Source organism: Protopterus annectens, chromosome 11.part0, assembly GCF_019279795.1.
Source record: "Protopterus annectens isolate FY-2018-M chromosome 11.part0, PAN1.0, whole genome shotgun sequence".
NCBI lineage: Eukaryota > Metazoa > Chordata > Ceratodontiformes > Protopteridae > Protopterus > Protopterus annectens.
In genome coordinates, this window is record NC_056745.1 from 750663322 (window position 1) to 750679114 (window position 15793).

The following is a 15793-nucleotide window of genomic DNA, read 5'->3' on the forward strand; positions in this document are numbered from 1 at the left end:
AAGTTTAGTACTGTCTCAACAACCTATATACATAAGCTTCTATCTAAACTCAAACCCTGCACCCCTTCTGCAGACAAGCTTCCAGCTGAATATCTGCAACTAGCTGCATCCGAGATAGCCTACCCAGTCTCCATCTTAATAAACAGAACCATAACTGAATCCAAAATCCCATCCTGTTGGAAAATCTCCCATATTATTCCCCTCCATAAAGGAGGAAACTCCAACGAACTCTCCAATTTTCGGCCTATTGCCCTTCTATCTCCTCTATCCAAAATAATGGAACGCTGCATTCACCATCAACTTCTACATTATCTCTTAAATAACAACTTGCTTGTAGACTCACAACATGGTTTTAGACCCTACCATAGTACTTCAACTGCCCTTCTCTCCTTCACTGACTCTATCAATAAAAACCGCAACAATAACCTGTTCTCCTCTGCACTATTCTTAGACCTCTCAAAAGCGTTCGATATGGTCAACCATAAACTTCTCCTCGATACCCTACAATCCCTCTCACTTCATTCACAAGCATTACAGTGGTTCGACTCATACCTGACTAATAGAAAACAAGCAGTCCTCTGGGACAGCCACCTATCCTCTCGACTCCCTGTTACTATCGGCGTCCCACAAGGATCCATCCTAGGTCCCCTACTTTTCTCTATTTTCATAAATAACCTGCCCACTTCCCTCCCAACATCCACTTGTATACAGTATGCAGATGATTCCACTCTCATCTGCTCTGCTTCTTCCCCAGCACAACTCCACTCTGCTACCCAGGAGGTCTTCACTGCAGCAGAAAAATGGTTCCAACATATCTGTCTCCTCCTAAATCCCAAAAAAACCAAACTTCTACTGTTCACCCCTACCTCTAAATCCACCCTATCACTTTTTCCATTGTATCGTGCAATGGCACTGTCATCCAACCTGACTTTTCCACTAAACTGCTAGGCGTAACCATAGACAATCAGCTAAATTTTGACTATCACATTGACTTAACTATCAAGTCAGTTAATAAAAAGATGGGTGCCCTTTACAGACTTAAGCCCTTCCTTACTGCCACTTCCCGAGTGGCTCTCGCCCAAACTCACCTCATTTCTACATTATTGTATGCCTCTCCTTCCTTTATCAATATATCTAAAGCTAATCTTCAAAAACTAAATGCCGCCTACCACAGTATAGCCAGATTTGCCACTGGCTCTCTATTCCAAACTCATCACTGTCTTAACTTAAAGAAACTAAACTGGCTTGAACTTCCAAACCTAATACTACTTCAGCAACTAATCATCACTTTTAAAATTCTACATTACCCCTCCAACACACCCACACTAAATAAACTCATCACTCCTTATAAAAATCTCACTACACTTAGATCAGCCAACAAGCTACTAGTTACTACTTTGAAATCTCATAATAAGTCAGGTGATTCCTTATTTGCAAACACTGTCGGTTCTTACTGAAATAAACTCCCCACAGAACTGACCTCCCTAGGCTCATGCCATCTTTTCAAAAAACAGATGAAAACTCACCTAATAACTCACTGGCTATGCCCCTGCTCTAATCCTGACTGACCTCAGCAAATTTATTACTCTCCCCAGTCTGCTCCTGTGTACTTTTGCTCCTCTGTTCTAACTTAAACTGACTTCCACAGTCCCTTTTTTTATACCTTCACTCTTCTGTTCTTAGTTCTGTATTGACTCCCCCTCTGACCACTCTGTTTTTTTCTGTCTCTTGCGTCTTTTAGCTGACCTCCTATAATCCTGCTACCTTTTATATTTCTCACTATCTTTGTTTTTCCCCCTCTCCTTTACCTACTGCCTGTTCCTTAGCCTCACTAAGTCCAGAATTCCTATACCTAACAGTAACTGTACTTTATTATTTCCTTTCTCTTTACATCATTTCTGCCTTTTACCTATCTCTAACCTTTTAATATCTTTTACACTACTAACCTGCCTGTTTAACACTATATATTAACCTCTTTTATGCTTTCAGCCAAGACCTTTTTGTTGTCATGACTAGCTACTATGGATATTGTTTTAACTTTAAATTGTTTTTGATACTGAAGCTTTTCTTTTCAGCCCCTGACTGAATTTTGATTGTCATCTAGTCAGATTTGTACATGAAAAATGTATTTGCATTTGTATTTTGCCGTATTATACTATATTAGTTTTTAGTTTTATTTGTATAGATAGTATTATTAATGACTTCATATATTATAGTGTATTAGTCTGATAGTGGAGCTTTTCTCCTCGGGCCTCTGCTGAAAATGGACATGTATCCAGCCAGACTAGCCCGGTTAACAAATGTAAAATAAAATAAAATAAATAATAAAAAAAATAAATAAAAATATTCAGCAAAGGTTAGACCTGTGTTGCGCATATCCATGTAGTCATGTTTAAACGCCGCTTACCGGTGCAAAAACCCGCTAACATGTGCTTAAACATGCGAAAAACCCAAACTGGTTTCCTTGAGCCCAACGTAAAAAATGTTGTCCAATATCCAAAAGGTGAATTCACCTTTTCGATATTGGACAACATTTTTTACGTTGGGCTCAAGGAAACCAGTTTGGGTTTTTCGCTTGTTTTTTGTCTTTTGGCTCTAGTTCTTGTATGTGCTTAAACATGCTCTAATGACCTGCATCCAACATCCATCATTCTGGACATCAGAATTACGTAACAGCCCTTGCAGGTCGTGGAACCGGGACCATGAATGACACAGTCAGTGGCTTTACCACTGAGGCATCTGGGATATGTACAAGTGTTATGGTGTTTAGTATGTAGAGTGTACTACGGCTGTTCCTCCATACTGCAAACAAATGTATAACTCAGTTGGTGTACATATGGATGATACCTGTTAATGGTATGTCCAAGTGAGGCTTAATGGATATGCTCCAGCTATGGGAATTCATGTCACAGTGAGCCACACACTGTAATGAGCTACACCTTGCCGCAACCATAATTGGAGAATGCTGGGGTGACAGATACCTGTCATGGGTACTCCCCATGCTTTGGAACTACATCCCTTATTACATTATATGGAGCCCCTCATTAACACACCAGGGAATCCTTGCAGAGTGGGTGGGGAACAGTGGTTACACCCCATGGACCCCGCGATTGACTCTGCTCCACAGAGGGACAGTTAGTTAATCAATGGGGTGGTGACAGCAGACACATTTTGGCTAGGCTTATGAATGGCCTCTGACAGTTAGGCATGTACCTACCAATGTACCTAGTAACCTATACATACAGTATCAACGCATGCTGTTAGCTTAATTTACTGTTCAGGTATTGACTTTCCTTGTGCCAATAGCAGTTGTGTGTGAAATAGTTGAGGGCTGCCTATGTAGGATGCACACAGTAGACCACCTATACATGACAATTTACAGGTGGTCGTGTGTGTGTGCCATCCATGTTTACTGTGTGTGCAGGTGGAGATGTGTGTCAGTCCGTAGGGGCCTACACTGTCAGTGTATGTGCTACACGTTCCTTCTTTGCCAAGGCATGGGCATACCGGGCACGCCTCCATCTGCCTACTGGGGCTGGCGCAGAGTGTTCGTGGTCTGGATCCCTCTGTGCCTGTGGTGCCCTTGGCAATTGTCGTGGGCTGTGAGTGCCTTCACCATTATGTCCCTACTGCAACTGTTTCCGCATGATCATACTATATAGCATGGCACATACTATGAAGATGTGGGCACACATGCCTGGAAAGTATTGCAATGCTCCAAAAGATATGTCCAAGCAACGGAACCGTGATTTCAGCATCCCAAACACATGATTTATGATGATTCTGGTTTGTGTGTGTGCCTCATGGTGTTCTTGCATGGGTGTGTGTGCATTTCTAATGGGAGTCATCATCCACAGCTCCAGTGCATAGCCAGCATCCCCCACAAGGTGGCCATATGGGATGTCCCCCCTGACAAATACCTGGTACAGCTGTGAGGCATGCCAGATGGAGGAGTCATGGTAGCTTCCAGGGCTGCCAGCACACACATCCATGATAATGCCCTGGGCATTGCACACGACCTCGCAGTTGATGGACTGGTATCCCTTGCAGTTTATGTAGCACCTACCATGCTCACCAGGTGGTGAATTGATGTGTATGTGCATGCAGTCTATTGCCCCCAATACCTCCGGGTAGCCTGCCACATGGAGGAAGAGGCGCATATTGCTGGCCAACTCCTCCTGAGTTTAGGGGTAGTATATATGCTCATTGGCATGTGGTAACATGGCATCCAGGAACTTGTGGAGTACCCTGGATGCTGATGTCTGTGAGATCCCCATGATATCTCCAGTTGGCCTTTGAAAGGTACCTGTGGCTAGTATTCTCAAGCTTACACATACCTTCGTTTCCACTGGGATGGATTCCCCTCTGTTGTTTCTGGCTCTGAGGCATGGCCGGCACAGCTCAACGATTTGCTGCATGATGTTCCTGTTCACCCTGTAATGCTCTACTATCTCCAGATCATCTAGCCCTTGGTAGGTTACCGTTGGTCTGAACACTCTTCTACTCCTCTGGTGCCTGAGGTGGTTGTCAGCATCATCTTCCACACCACATTCAGTCTCCAACACATGCTGATGAATCAAAGCTATGGCAGCTCCCAACATGTACATTTTAAAAGTTCTCCGTCTGTTTACACTGATGGTGCAGTGTTTGGGAATACACAAGTGTGTGTGAGGTGCCTTCACACTTTATACTATTGTGCTTTAGAAGCTGATGATGTCATGGGGTGTGTATGTAAAATCTGAGCTGCAGGGTATCTTACTTATGGGGGTTTATCACAGGTACTGCTATTGTGGGGCCTTTGGTGTTGAATTACACTTGGCTGCCGTGGATCACCTCTTGCCCTTGCCTTCATTTTTCAAACCAATTCCCCTCCCATTGTCAGGCATGCATCCAGCAGCCTGCTTTCTTGTTTTGTACATTCCCAACCCAGGATTGTGTTGTGAAATGTGTTCTGTAGCCAATCTACTGCAGATTTGCTTTGTTCTGCTGTGACAGTTCTCTTTTCTTTGCAATCCGGCACCTCCCCTTTCCTGTTCTGCAGGTTGATGCTAGCAGCCTTGTTAGCTACCGTCACTGTGAGTTAATAGGTGTTAATTACTCAGTTGTACTCCAATTACCCTGCTGCGGCATTTCCTTATTGTCTTCCTGTAACCTTTGTTTCAGCTCTGGTGCACGCCGCACGCAGCCGTTTACTGGGTTTCAAGCGCATTGTCATCCGCGTACACATGCGCTTTCGGTCACCTTGTGTGCTCTCAGCTAAGCAAAACTATGGCTACATCCACACCCCTATCCTTCAGCCTTGCTTAGCAATGGGCAACCCGGATTAGTAATGCTCCAATGTGCTTACAGCTATGGTGGCACACCCCTCTCCTGATGTCATGTATACCTCTAGGCCACGTCTCGGTGTTATACTGCTATGCCATGTGGTACAGCCTTATGCCGGCAAGGCATTTGCGATTCAGTATTACTTGCCTCATTTGCATGGCATTGACTATTAATTCCTAGTTACCACGCCAAACACTGTCACAGACCCTTAGCAACCCTTGCGCCTTGGTTGTGGTGTAGCATGCATACCATTGACTATTATGTCAAAATCATGATTTGTGTTACATTGCAGTTTTATGACATCTATATATTTTTCCTTGTGTTCTCGTTTGCACACACATGCACTGCGGTTGTACTTTGCTTTAGTGTGGCCATGACATTAAATGTTATTTTTTATGTGTTGTGCGTGTTTTTTTATGCCATTGGCTGTATATTTAGCCATTGGCATATGTTAACTTTGTAATATGTAAGTTTGGTCCGCTTTCATGGCTCTGATGTTCTGTTTGAAAAAATGTAAACCGTTTTTTTTTGGTTTACATTTCTGTATGTTACGCTATGCCTGCGCCACTTCATGAATCGCTATGTACCTTCATTTGCATGCTGCTCTACTGTGCATGGGGTGATTAGCATACATGTGCCGAGAGCTGCGCAGCTCTGGCGTATGCTGGTAGTTTACGTGGAATCGCTCAGCGGCCATATTTGGCATTAGAATGCCTACGCTACGCCTGCACCTGGCACAAGCTTCATGAATCTCGGGAAATGTTTCATTTTCAGTTAATTTTTATATATTATTGAAGAATTAATTACACATTTTTTATACAAAATTTTTATATATTATTGAAGAATTAATTACACATTTTTTATAACAAAAATTTCAACATTCAAAAAGAAGTACATGTACAGTGTAAATTGTATTACTCAAATTCTGAAGCAAGTATAAGTAACAAAGCTTTGGAGTTAGTCACAATCTTCTGACCATGTACAAAGTAACATTATACAGTATTTGATGCCAAAAAGTGTGTTGTTTAGGAATTCTGTTTTTTTTTTATAAAGAAGGGTCCTGGACACTTTTCTTGGATCTGAAACCTCATACCATGACATTATGGAAAACTGAACCCACAACACTTCACTACTTGAACCACTGTATATAGGCTACTGGATTTAAATGCAAAAGGCTTCACTAGGAGTTTCTTACTTCCTACAAAGACAATGTTTTGTCATTTTATGCATGTGTGAATATGAAGCTGCTGTGTCAGAAAGGCAGATGTAATAACTACAGCCTCAGTGATTCTGACTTTCTGTAACACTGCAAAGAGGACACTCTTTAAGCATTGTCAGTGCTACTGGTTAGTAGATATTTCTACATTATGGTAACAAGCAGGGAAATTAAATGTGCACCCACTACTATAGCTATTTCTTCTACATCCCATCCAAGTTCCTCAGTTCCTATGGTAAGAAAATAACTCCTCAGCCTAAAACTTTAATAATTCAATCATTTCTCACATCTAACTCCAAAACCATGTGTATTTGCACATAAGGATGCTATTGCAGTAGACTTCACTGGTATGCATGTAAAAGGCTAACTCATATACTCAAGTCCTATAAAGTTGAGCATGTTAACTTTAAGTTGGTCTGCAGATCAAACTACCCATAGCTGTAATTTCACATGCTGTCAGACTATGTTTGGTATGTCAGAGTATTCAGTAACATATAACATTTTCCAGTTTTATGAGCTCTGATAATTTCCTTTCAGGCTTGCTGTTCTTCTGGTCCAAGTAGAGAAATCTGGTGGACAGAACAGTTAACATGGTGAGGATAACATGTAGGTGACATCATTTTATGAAAATTTGTAAATGCGTAAGACCAAAAAAAAAAAGCTCAAAATAACAGCATAATATAATATTATGAAATATGTTGCATGAAATAGATTAGACTATAAATATTACATTTTACTCCAATTACCAAGTCCAGCAGATGAGGAACTAAAGCATACATACAATATAAGGTACTCAGTGAGTATTGTTATTTAATCCTTCAATGTCCTTCATTCTTCATACAGCATGAGCAAACTAATGTAGTCTTGATATTAAAGATAATTGGTATCAGATTTTTCCAAAGCAGTACTATGTGCAGAAGGCACAAAATGCCAAAACATCAGATACTATGAATTAATCTTTTCTCATCTACACCCCTGTCTCCCTCTTCATGTCTAAAGACCTCAGCCAAGCAGATAAGTAATCATTTTAGACAGTTTGGAACACAGTAGAACATATGTTCATTTTGCCACAAACTAAAGCTAAAAATACCTTAAAATGTGAAACTGTTACTCTTCTCTTCTGCTTCAGTCTTGCAAACAACTAACTGTTAACTGCATGTTTTAAAACCCATATCAATATTACTTGTTTAATTCAGACTAGAAGCAGAGCTGGTCTCTGTTCATCATTTATTCATCACAGTTAAGAACAACTTCTTCCTGTCCACTCCACAGCAGCAATTGTATAGGACCTGAGGCACCCTATCCAAAACAAGGATCTATAATATATATTCAAAAAGGACATTTATTACTCGTATAGTAGTACTTGATTGACATGTTTGGTTACAGGTGTGGAGCAGTATCAGTCCATGATGCTTATGTTCTGAATAAATTATGCATCTTACTATGGTGTCATTCAGGTTTCTTTAGCCAGTTGTCTCATGATCTTCCTAAGTTAAATCATCAGCAGAAGACTCCAGGATGGATAGTTATACATTCTTCTTTATGAGCTCTGTCCAGGAAAGGCATTTACTATAGTGGAGGCATTGACTGTTAGATAATGGTCAATGCAGTAAATAAATGTTTTTTTTTTTTTAAGTTATCAGTTGAACAACCAACTGCAGACCAAATGTTACTTATCAAAAATAATATAAGATGTTTGTGACTGCAACTTTTCTACGTTAAAGCCAAAAAAATATTATTAACTGAATACTGCAAAGTAAGCAGTTATGGCAAGACTGAAAATCCATGAAAAAAAAAAATCAAAAGGCCAGAGTTAAAAAAAAAAACTAGTCATGGCATTCACATAACCAGAACTGTACATTCATTCAGTTCATGAACTAAATCGCTAAGAATATTTTTACAGCAGTAAACTTTATTATCAGAATCCCATTATGAAAAGAACGTAATAAATTGCAAACTACCACACAGTATGAGAACAGATTTCTAACAAGCTAATAACATCATTGCAAATGTAATATGATGATATATATTCAAACGGACAACAGGCATGAATGTTTAATATATTTATAAGCATCCTATTTTACTTAGAGGTGACTAGAAAGTAGTCATATTAGGTTTCTGTAATGTGAAGTTATAACTGTGGACCAAATCAGCTGTTAAGATGGCCAGTCCAGTAGCTTGTAGAATCTTTAAAACCACTTACCCAAGCCTGTAATAAAAAGTCCTTCTGGAGGTTTCCACCTAAATGCAAAATAAAGAGCACAGTACTGCTGTAAGTTGAGTGTACATGTGAAGTCTATCCCCACAGCTATCAATCTAGGGTGCACAGCTGTTAGGAACAATTGTTGGGAGCAAGGCAACACCATTTTAAAGCAGTCACAATTTATGTCCATAGCAAACAACCACATCCTATAGGCTGATGCACAAGACCAAAGCTTATGTAAATTATAAACATTTTTACAGTGGTTCTACCACAATTGTGTGAGTCCCAAGTGTTCAAAACAAGCCAGGGACTGGAGTTTCCTGTGGCTTGTGTTAGCTGCTTCATGAGCTCGAACTCAAATATAACTACTGGTATGCAGCTGACACATCTTACCAGAACAAGTTGTTTGAGTTTGAACTAGTATGTGTGGTAGTTGTGGGGAAAGAGAGTGTGACCTTAAGGTAAGGGAGTGGGATTTTAAGGTTAAGGAATTGGAGGAGGATATTATGCTTAGGGAACAGGAAGAGAGTTTTAGGCTTAGGGAGTGAGAAAGCAATTTTAGGCTTTGGAGTAGAAGGGGAGTTTTGGGGTTAAGGAATTACTGAGGAATTTAGATTTAGGGAGGGTGAGTTAGAATTTTAGGTTTAGGGACAGACTGGGGAATTTGAGGTTAGGGAGGGGAAGTGGAGTTAGAATTTTAGGTTTGGGGGGTGATCAGGGACTTTGGGGTTATTGAGGAAAAGTGGAGTTTTAGAGTAAGAGAGCAAAGACTCTAACTGGGAACTGGGTGGGATTTTTAGGGTTAAGAGTTAGAGTTAGAGTTCTGGTTGGACTATTACTTATATGTTTGGGTGTTAGGAGGGCTACATAGAAACCAGGGATTAGGCTAGTGAGAGTTCAAACACTAACTTTTACAAGCAAGTGGCAGTGAGCAAGTGTGGTCCAAAGTACTAGCACATGAGCACCTGTAGTAGATCCTTTTACAGTTACAACCTGCACATAGATGATCATTAATGAAACCTTTCTGAAAACTTAAGGCAGATGACTTGGTGAAAAAGGGAGAGTCAGCTGAACTACAAATATGAGATACTTTATTTCTTGAATTCCCCTTGTGAATATGAGGTCAAGTCATAAGTGAATCTAGAAAAGGAAAAAAAGAGAGAGAATGGCTCCTGTAAAAGCTTGAATATATGAAGGCGTGCCTCAGCCATAGTTATTGCCATTGGTTTACTTTATGCATCATTCATTTAGCTTCAATAATTTAAAAGGAGATAAAGACTTTACAACCTCACCTGCTGTAGTATGTTTTCATTTCCCTGACCTTCTCAGTCACGCTCTGATGGGAGCTACAATTACTAACATTTCTGGGCACGCCCCCCCCAATAGAAGGATCACTGAGCACCAAACTTGTGAGAGTAAATAAACCGAGTACAACCTTAACATAGCCTTGAAGGAATCAACAGTAGAGTGTCAATGTTTCAAATGCTTTTGGTGAGCCATACCTTAATTGGCTTTTAGAATTGTAGACTTCAGTCATGCCCAAATAAGAGGGGCTATCTGTTTTAAGTAAAAAGTAATTTAGGCTAAACACAGCCATGCAAAGTCCCCATTCAGGAATTTCAAGTCTTAGATGCGTAGATGGGCAAAACATCAGGAATATTTTTCATCTTCTCTTACCAGTCCATGTAAATGGTGACATCAGCTTAGAGATCTTATTTAAAAGCAATCATCTGTGAGGAATAGATATATTCCTGAAGACATAACTCATGAGTGGTGAAATAAATATTGTAAGAGAAACAATCATAGTGGCTATATTAAATTGAAGGCATGTCCTTATGCTTGAGAGACATGTGAGATAAGTTAAAGTAGAACTGCTCCTTTTCCACTTGCAAACCCTGTGCAGATGAATTTGCCTCAACGATTTCAGTTTTAGACATGCACAGTTTTAGCTATGATAGTGAATCAAGCATGCAGTTAGAGGCTGGAGATTATGTTAAGGATTTTGGGTATGAATGACACAGTCACCAGCAGAGCTAAGTTGTTTTAATATTATACAGAGTATGGCCAGGCAGCCTCTAATTCTTATTTTACACATAGTTTACAGATTAGATCACCAGAAGAAATAATGTTGAAGAGAGTGAGCATCCCTCATGTTTGTCCTCTGCAGTCTCAGAGTGATAACACTGAGCAGTTGATAAGTAATCGGGCCATGGGAAACTCAATAATTTAGCAATTACATAAATAAAGCCATTTGCTGATATCAAAGGGTTTGTCAAAGCCTGGTATTATGCTTGGAGTTGGTATAGCAGGCCGTCTTAAACTCTACATATAAATCATCAGTGTGCAAATGTGGTTTGTTTTAGTGTACTCTGTGACAAACCCTTACTTGAGTCAGGAGGATATGTTAAGATGGAATTTCCTTAAATTGATCAGCTATAGTTCTGGGATTTAACATGAGTCATTGATGACCTCATCCCTATGAAAACAATCAAATGACATTTTTAATAGAGTAAATAAGGAACATTCTATAGATTAATAGATCTACATATTAGATGTTCTGGTCCTGGAACATTTTCTGAATGGGTTTTGGAAACAGTTGCACACCCCTCTGCCATTCTTTTGATTTGGTTAATATGGGAACAACAGTTCTTTTAAGGTACTGATTTTATGCAGCCATTCTCCCGTAGATACCAGAATGTTGTTGTTTGTATTTCGGCTTTTCCCGGTTAGGGGTCACCACAGCGGAACTCCGGTCTGCTAATGATTGGCAGTAGATTTTCATGAACGCCGAGGTGCCAGCTCGATGTTCAACTTTCAACGAAGGCACACCCATTTATGCATGTCTATCGAATGCCACACAACTGTGGGGAGGACATGCAGACTCCACACAGAAGACACTCCCCACACTCCAGCCGAGAATCGAACGGGAGAACCTCTTGCTGTGAGGCAACAATGCTACCGCTGCACCACCACGGCTGAATAATCAGCACAAAGTACCTGTAGCACAATTACATATTCTAATGCTGCTGCTTTGATGGGAATTTCCCTAGATTATTTGGATAATACAGATGATGGTGTTACTTGTGTGGCTGAACTTGATCCTGTATATGAGGTGCTTACTGCAGATTTTTGTCTATATGTCAAGTTTCAAGGCTATGTCTTTAAGGGGTAGCTGTGACTTATCAGCTTTACTGATCTGACAATGTACTCCTCTGTACTGATTAAAGTCAGCTTGGCTGCACTGATTAAAGTCAGCCTGGTTCCAAGCCTATTAATAATGCGTGCCTAGTCAGCCATTTTAGTTTCAACCCGAATTAAGGATTATGGGAGTCAGTCCTTTCTAGTAGTTGGGCTTCAGTCCACATGTATAAATTGTGAAGTTCTATCTTGAAGGAATCCCAGGATGACTATGTGTGAAAGCTGCCTAGTGGATTTACTCATACAAAGGATTCAACAACCTGCCTAATCTACACTAATAAATCCAAATCTTACAGGTTAATGGGGTAGAGCTTCCATGACATGTTTTATTCTCAGTGCCATGCAGGGACATTTTACAGGTAATGGCCTCATGAGTGGGACTAGTATGATGTTTATTTTATATATTCTCCATACTAAATTACTTTGATAGCAAATGCTATTCTAACCTGCTGGAGTTAATGCTTCTATTGGAATCAAATGTAAAGCTTGCTTTTTTCATGTGAAAAATTCTTTATATGGCACTGTGGTCAAATTTGGCTATGCATGCCTTTAACATCCACTGTGCCCAAACATTGCTCCCGGTTTTCTACCTCAAAATCCCCAGAAAGAAGCAGAGTAAAATATATAATCACTGAGTGTTTTCAGAGATCCCAAAATGATTTAAAAATTGTGGTGAGTCCACATTATGTCCATAGTTTTTCTCTGTGTTCTCTAGTGTGTCAAAGGTTGCTCACAGTACAACATATTTTAATTCTAGCAATTTCCAGCTTAAACAGGCTACAATAATGATTGTGCCAACTTCTTTGGATTTAGATTTAGGACCATAGATCCTGATGCCCTCATAAAGTGAGCGAATTATTCTACAATGTTTAGTATGTTCTTACCCACAGATTATATCAACGCTGTTTCTTCGTTCACTTAAAGCTTCCTGCTTCAGTGGAGAATGAACATGACACAACTTGTGACAGTAAACTAACAAGGAGAAGACACTGCAGGAAGGCATTGTTAGGCAACTCACCATAACCCACAAAATATCTGAAGAGCCAAATTACTTGACAGCTTGCTCATCACAATCTCACTGGACAACTACTAACAACTGGCATCTCAGAGATCAATGTGATTCAGGAAAGAATAATCAGGCTACCATCTTTAATACTGAAATACAGAGAAGGGCCAAATCTTGAATGGCTTTTTTTACCCAGTGGCTGATGTTCCCCTTGCTGACACCATAGTACTTTTCATTCATATGCACAGTCATTGTGAGCTGAGATAAGATATCCAGTGATTGGGTCATCCAAGCTTCTGTGGACGAGGATGTATTATAGAGTTTGGGCCTTCCATTTTTTTTTTCATTTAGCTTGCAAGGACTGAAATGTATTGCTGAGCGCAATGTCTAAACTGAGTAACTGCATTATGTATGCTCTCTCTCTCTCTCTCCTGGTCAAGGTGTGTTCTGCTCTTGTGAATCCCCTGTAGCAGAGCTGTACTCTAGGGTATTAGAGAAGACAGTGCAACTGTGGAATATTTAGCTAGGCTTGATACATATCTGTTTAACTCTGTGACCTTAATCAAGTAAAAAATGTGGAAACAAGCAATAAAGTGGAGAGAAAAAAAAAAACAAAAGCAGCAGCAGAAGAAAAAATATTCCCCCCAAACCATCACACCAAACTAATTTATTAAAAACAAAAGTAGTAAAACAATAGCAATAGCAATAAAATTGACAAAGCTTTCGGATATCAAAGCATCCTTCCTCAATGTCTTAACTCTGTGACCTTCTCATTCCTTTGGGATGGTGCCAAGGTCAGCTGCATGGAATCAGTAGTTACCCAAGCAATATATCATTCAAGAATGCCAGACCCAACACAGAAGAAGAAAACAGATAATCCTTTCCTTGGAAACTGATAAGATCTGCTGGGTGTTTGAACAATACGGTAATGCTGTTCTTGAAACACAGTGTTCTGACTAATGCAAAGGCCTTTCTCTACTTAACAGTGCATAGTGCAAAATATTAATAAAGGCAGACTTTACCACAAGGCAATAAAAAAGGATGACTCATGCAGCACGTGTTCCTTAGCAAAGCTGTTTACATTTTTAAAATAACTGGCTTGGTTTGATCTATTTTGGTTTGATGTTGACGGTTCTGTGGGCTTTATGTATGATAAAAGACTACATCAGGTTCAAGTATAAAGACTTGGTCCAATATCTCCACAGAAAACTATAAAATTTGCCAGATTTAACATGTTCTGACCGACTCACAAAATGCAGTTTGCTTTGGCACTGCTGAGTTTGAATGTCCTTCATTTTATACTGAATCAAAGCAATCTCCTTGCCATTCCCAATAATCCTGCTGGCACAGTCCTGCACCTGAATCCTTCAAATACTCCACCCCAGTCTTGTACCTACTAGCCTCCTTCACAGCAAGCTTCTACTTTTCCCAAATTCCAATAAATGACCTCTCAGAACTCCTGTAACAGAGGCACATGGGATATATGCAAATGACACTTATGAACATCAGGTGTTTCAGCTATATGGTGATACTGATTTCCCATGACTTTTATGTTTAAAGTTGTTTTAATGGACAATTGTAGGCCAATAAAGCCAAACCCCACTAGCTATGGATATGCATATTTCGGCCTTGTTATAACCTCTTCAGCATAGCACAAGCAGAATGTTTGACTAAGCATAAGGAACACGGGGTTGTTATACCCAGCTGATGTCCATTATTATTAGGGTGACTGCAAAATATCCCAACTAACAAATTAAAACAAAGAGAGAGAAGGTCACACTGAAAAAACAATCAGCCGACTGAATGGGTATCATCCATGGTGGTAGCTCATAAGAAAAGCTCAGATGATATCAGAATAAATACTGATCCATGAGATTTGAACAAAGCATTGAAAAGATCTCATCATCCAATCTCATCATCCAATGTGTATAGTCAAAGAAATTGCAGCTCTGATGCCAAATGCCACTGTTTTCTGTTTTTACTGTCTTAGATGAAAAGAGTTAATTTTGGCAAAGTTTGCTTGACAAAAAATCCTCATTGCTCACTATGTTCAGTACTCCTTTTGGCAGGTACATATTTTTGAGAAAGCCATTTGGGATAAATGCGGCCAACGAGGTCTTTCAGCGTTCAATGGAGCAACTTTTTTTCTGGACATCCTTGTGCTATTATAGTAGATGATATTGTAATAGGAGGTAATGGTGAAGCTGAGCATGACAGAAACCTCAAGAAAGTTCTGAAAAGAGCATGTGACGTAAATCTTAAGCTGAATCCTCAGAAGTGCAAATTCAGATTATGAGAAGTTACTTATGTCGTTCACTTATTTACCAGTTCAGGCTTACGACCAGAACCTTCGAAGCAAACAGCTATTCTTGAAATGCCATCTGCACAAAATGTGCATGCCCTGCAATATTTTCTTGGCATGGTTAATTATCTAGGCAAGTTCATAACAGACATGAGCCAACTAGCAACACCACTCAGATAGCTAACAGGTAAAGATGTATCCTGGTAATGGTTGAACACCAGAGAGCATTTGATGTCCTGAAACAAAGAATTGCCAGTCCACCAACTCTCAGATACTAGGATGTTCACAAACCAGTTACTCTTTCCTGTGATGCTTCAAAATTTGGTCTTGGTGTAGTCATTCTTCAAGTGGATCAACCTGTTGCCTATGCATCCAGAACTCTAATCAAACTGAAATGCAGCATGCTCAGATGCAGAAAGAACTTTTGGGAATTGTGTTTGCATGTTCAAAGCTCCATGATTATATTTTTGATTGACCTACTATCCAGATCGGAACTGATCACCAATCTCTAGTCACTATTTTGAGAAAGCCTATGCATACAGC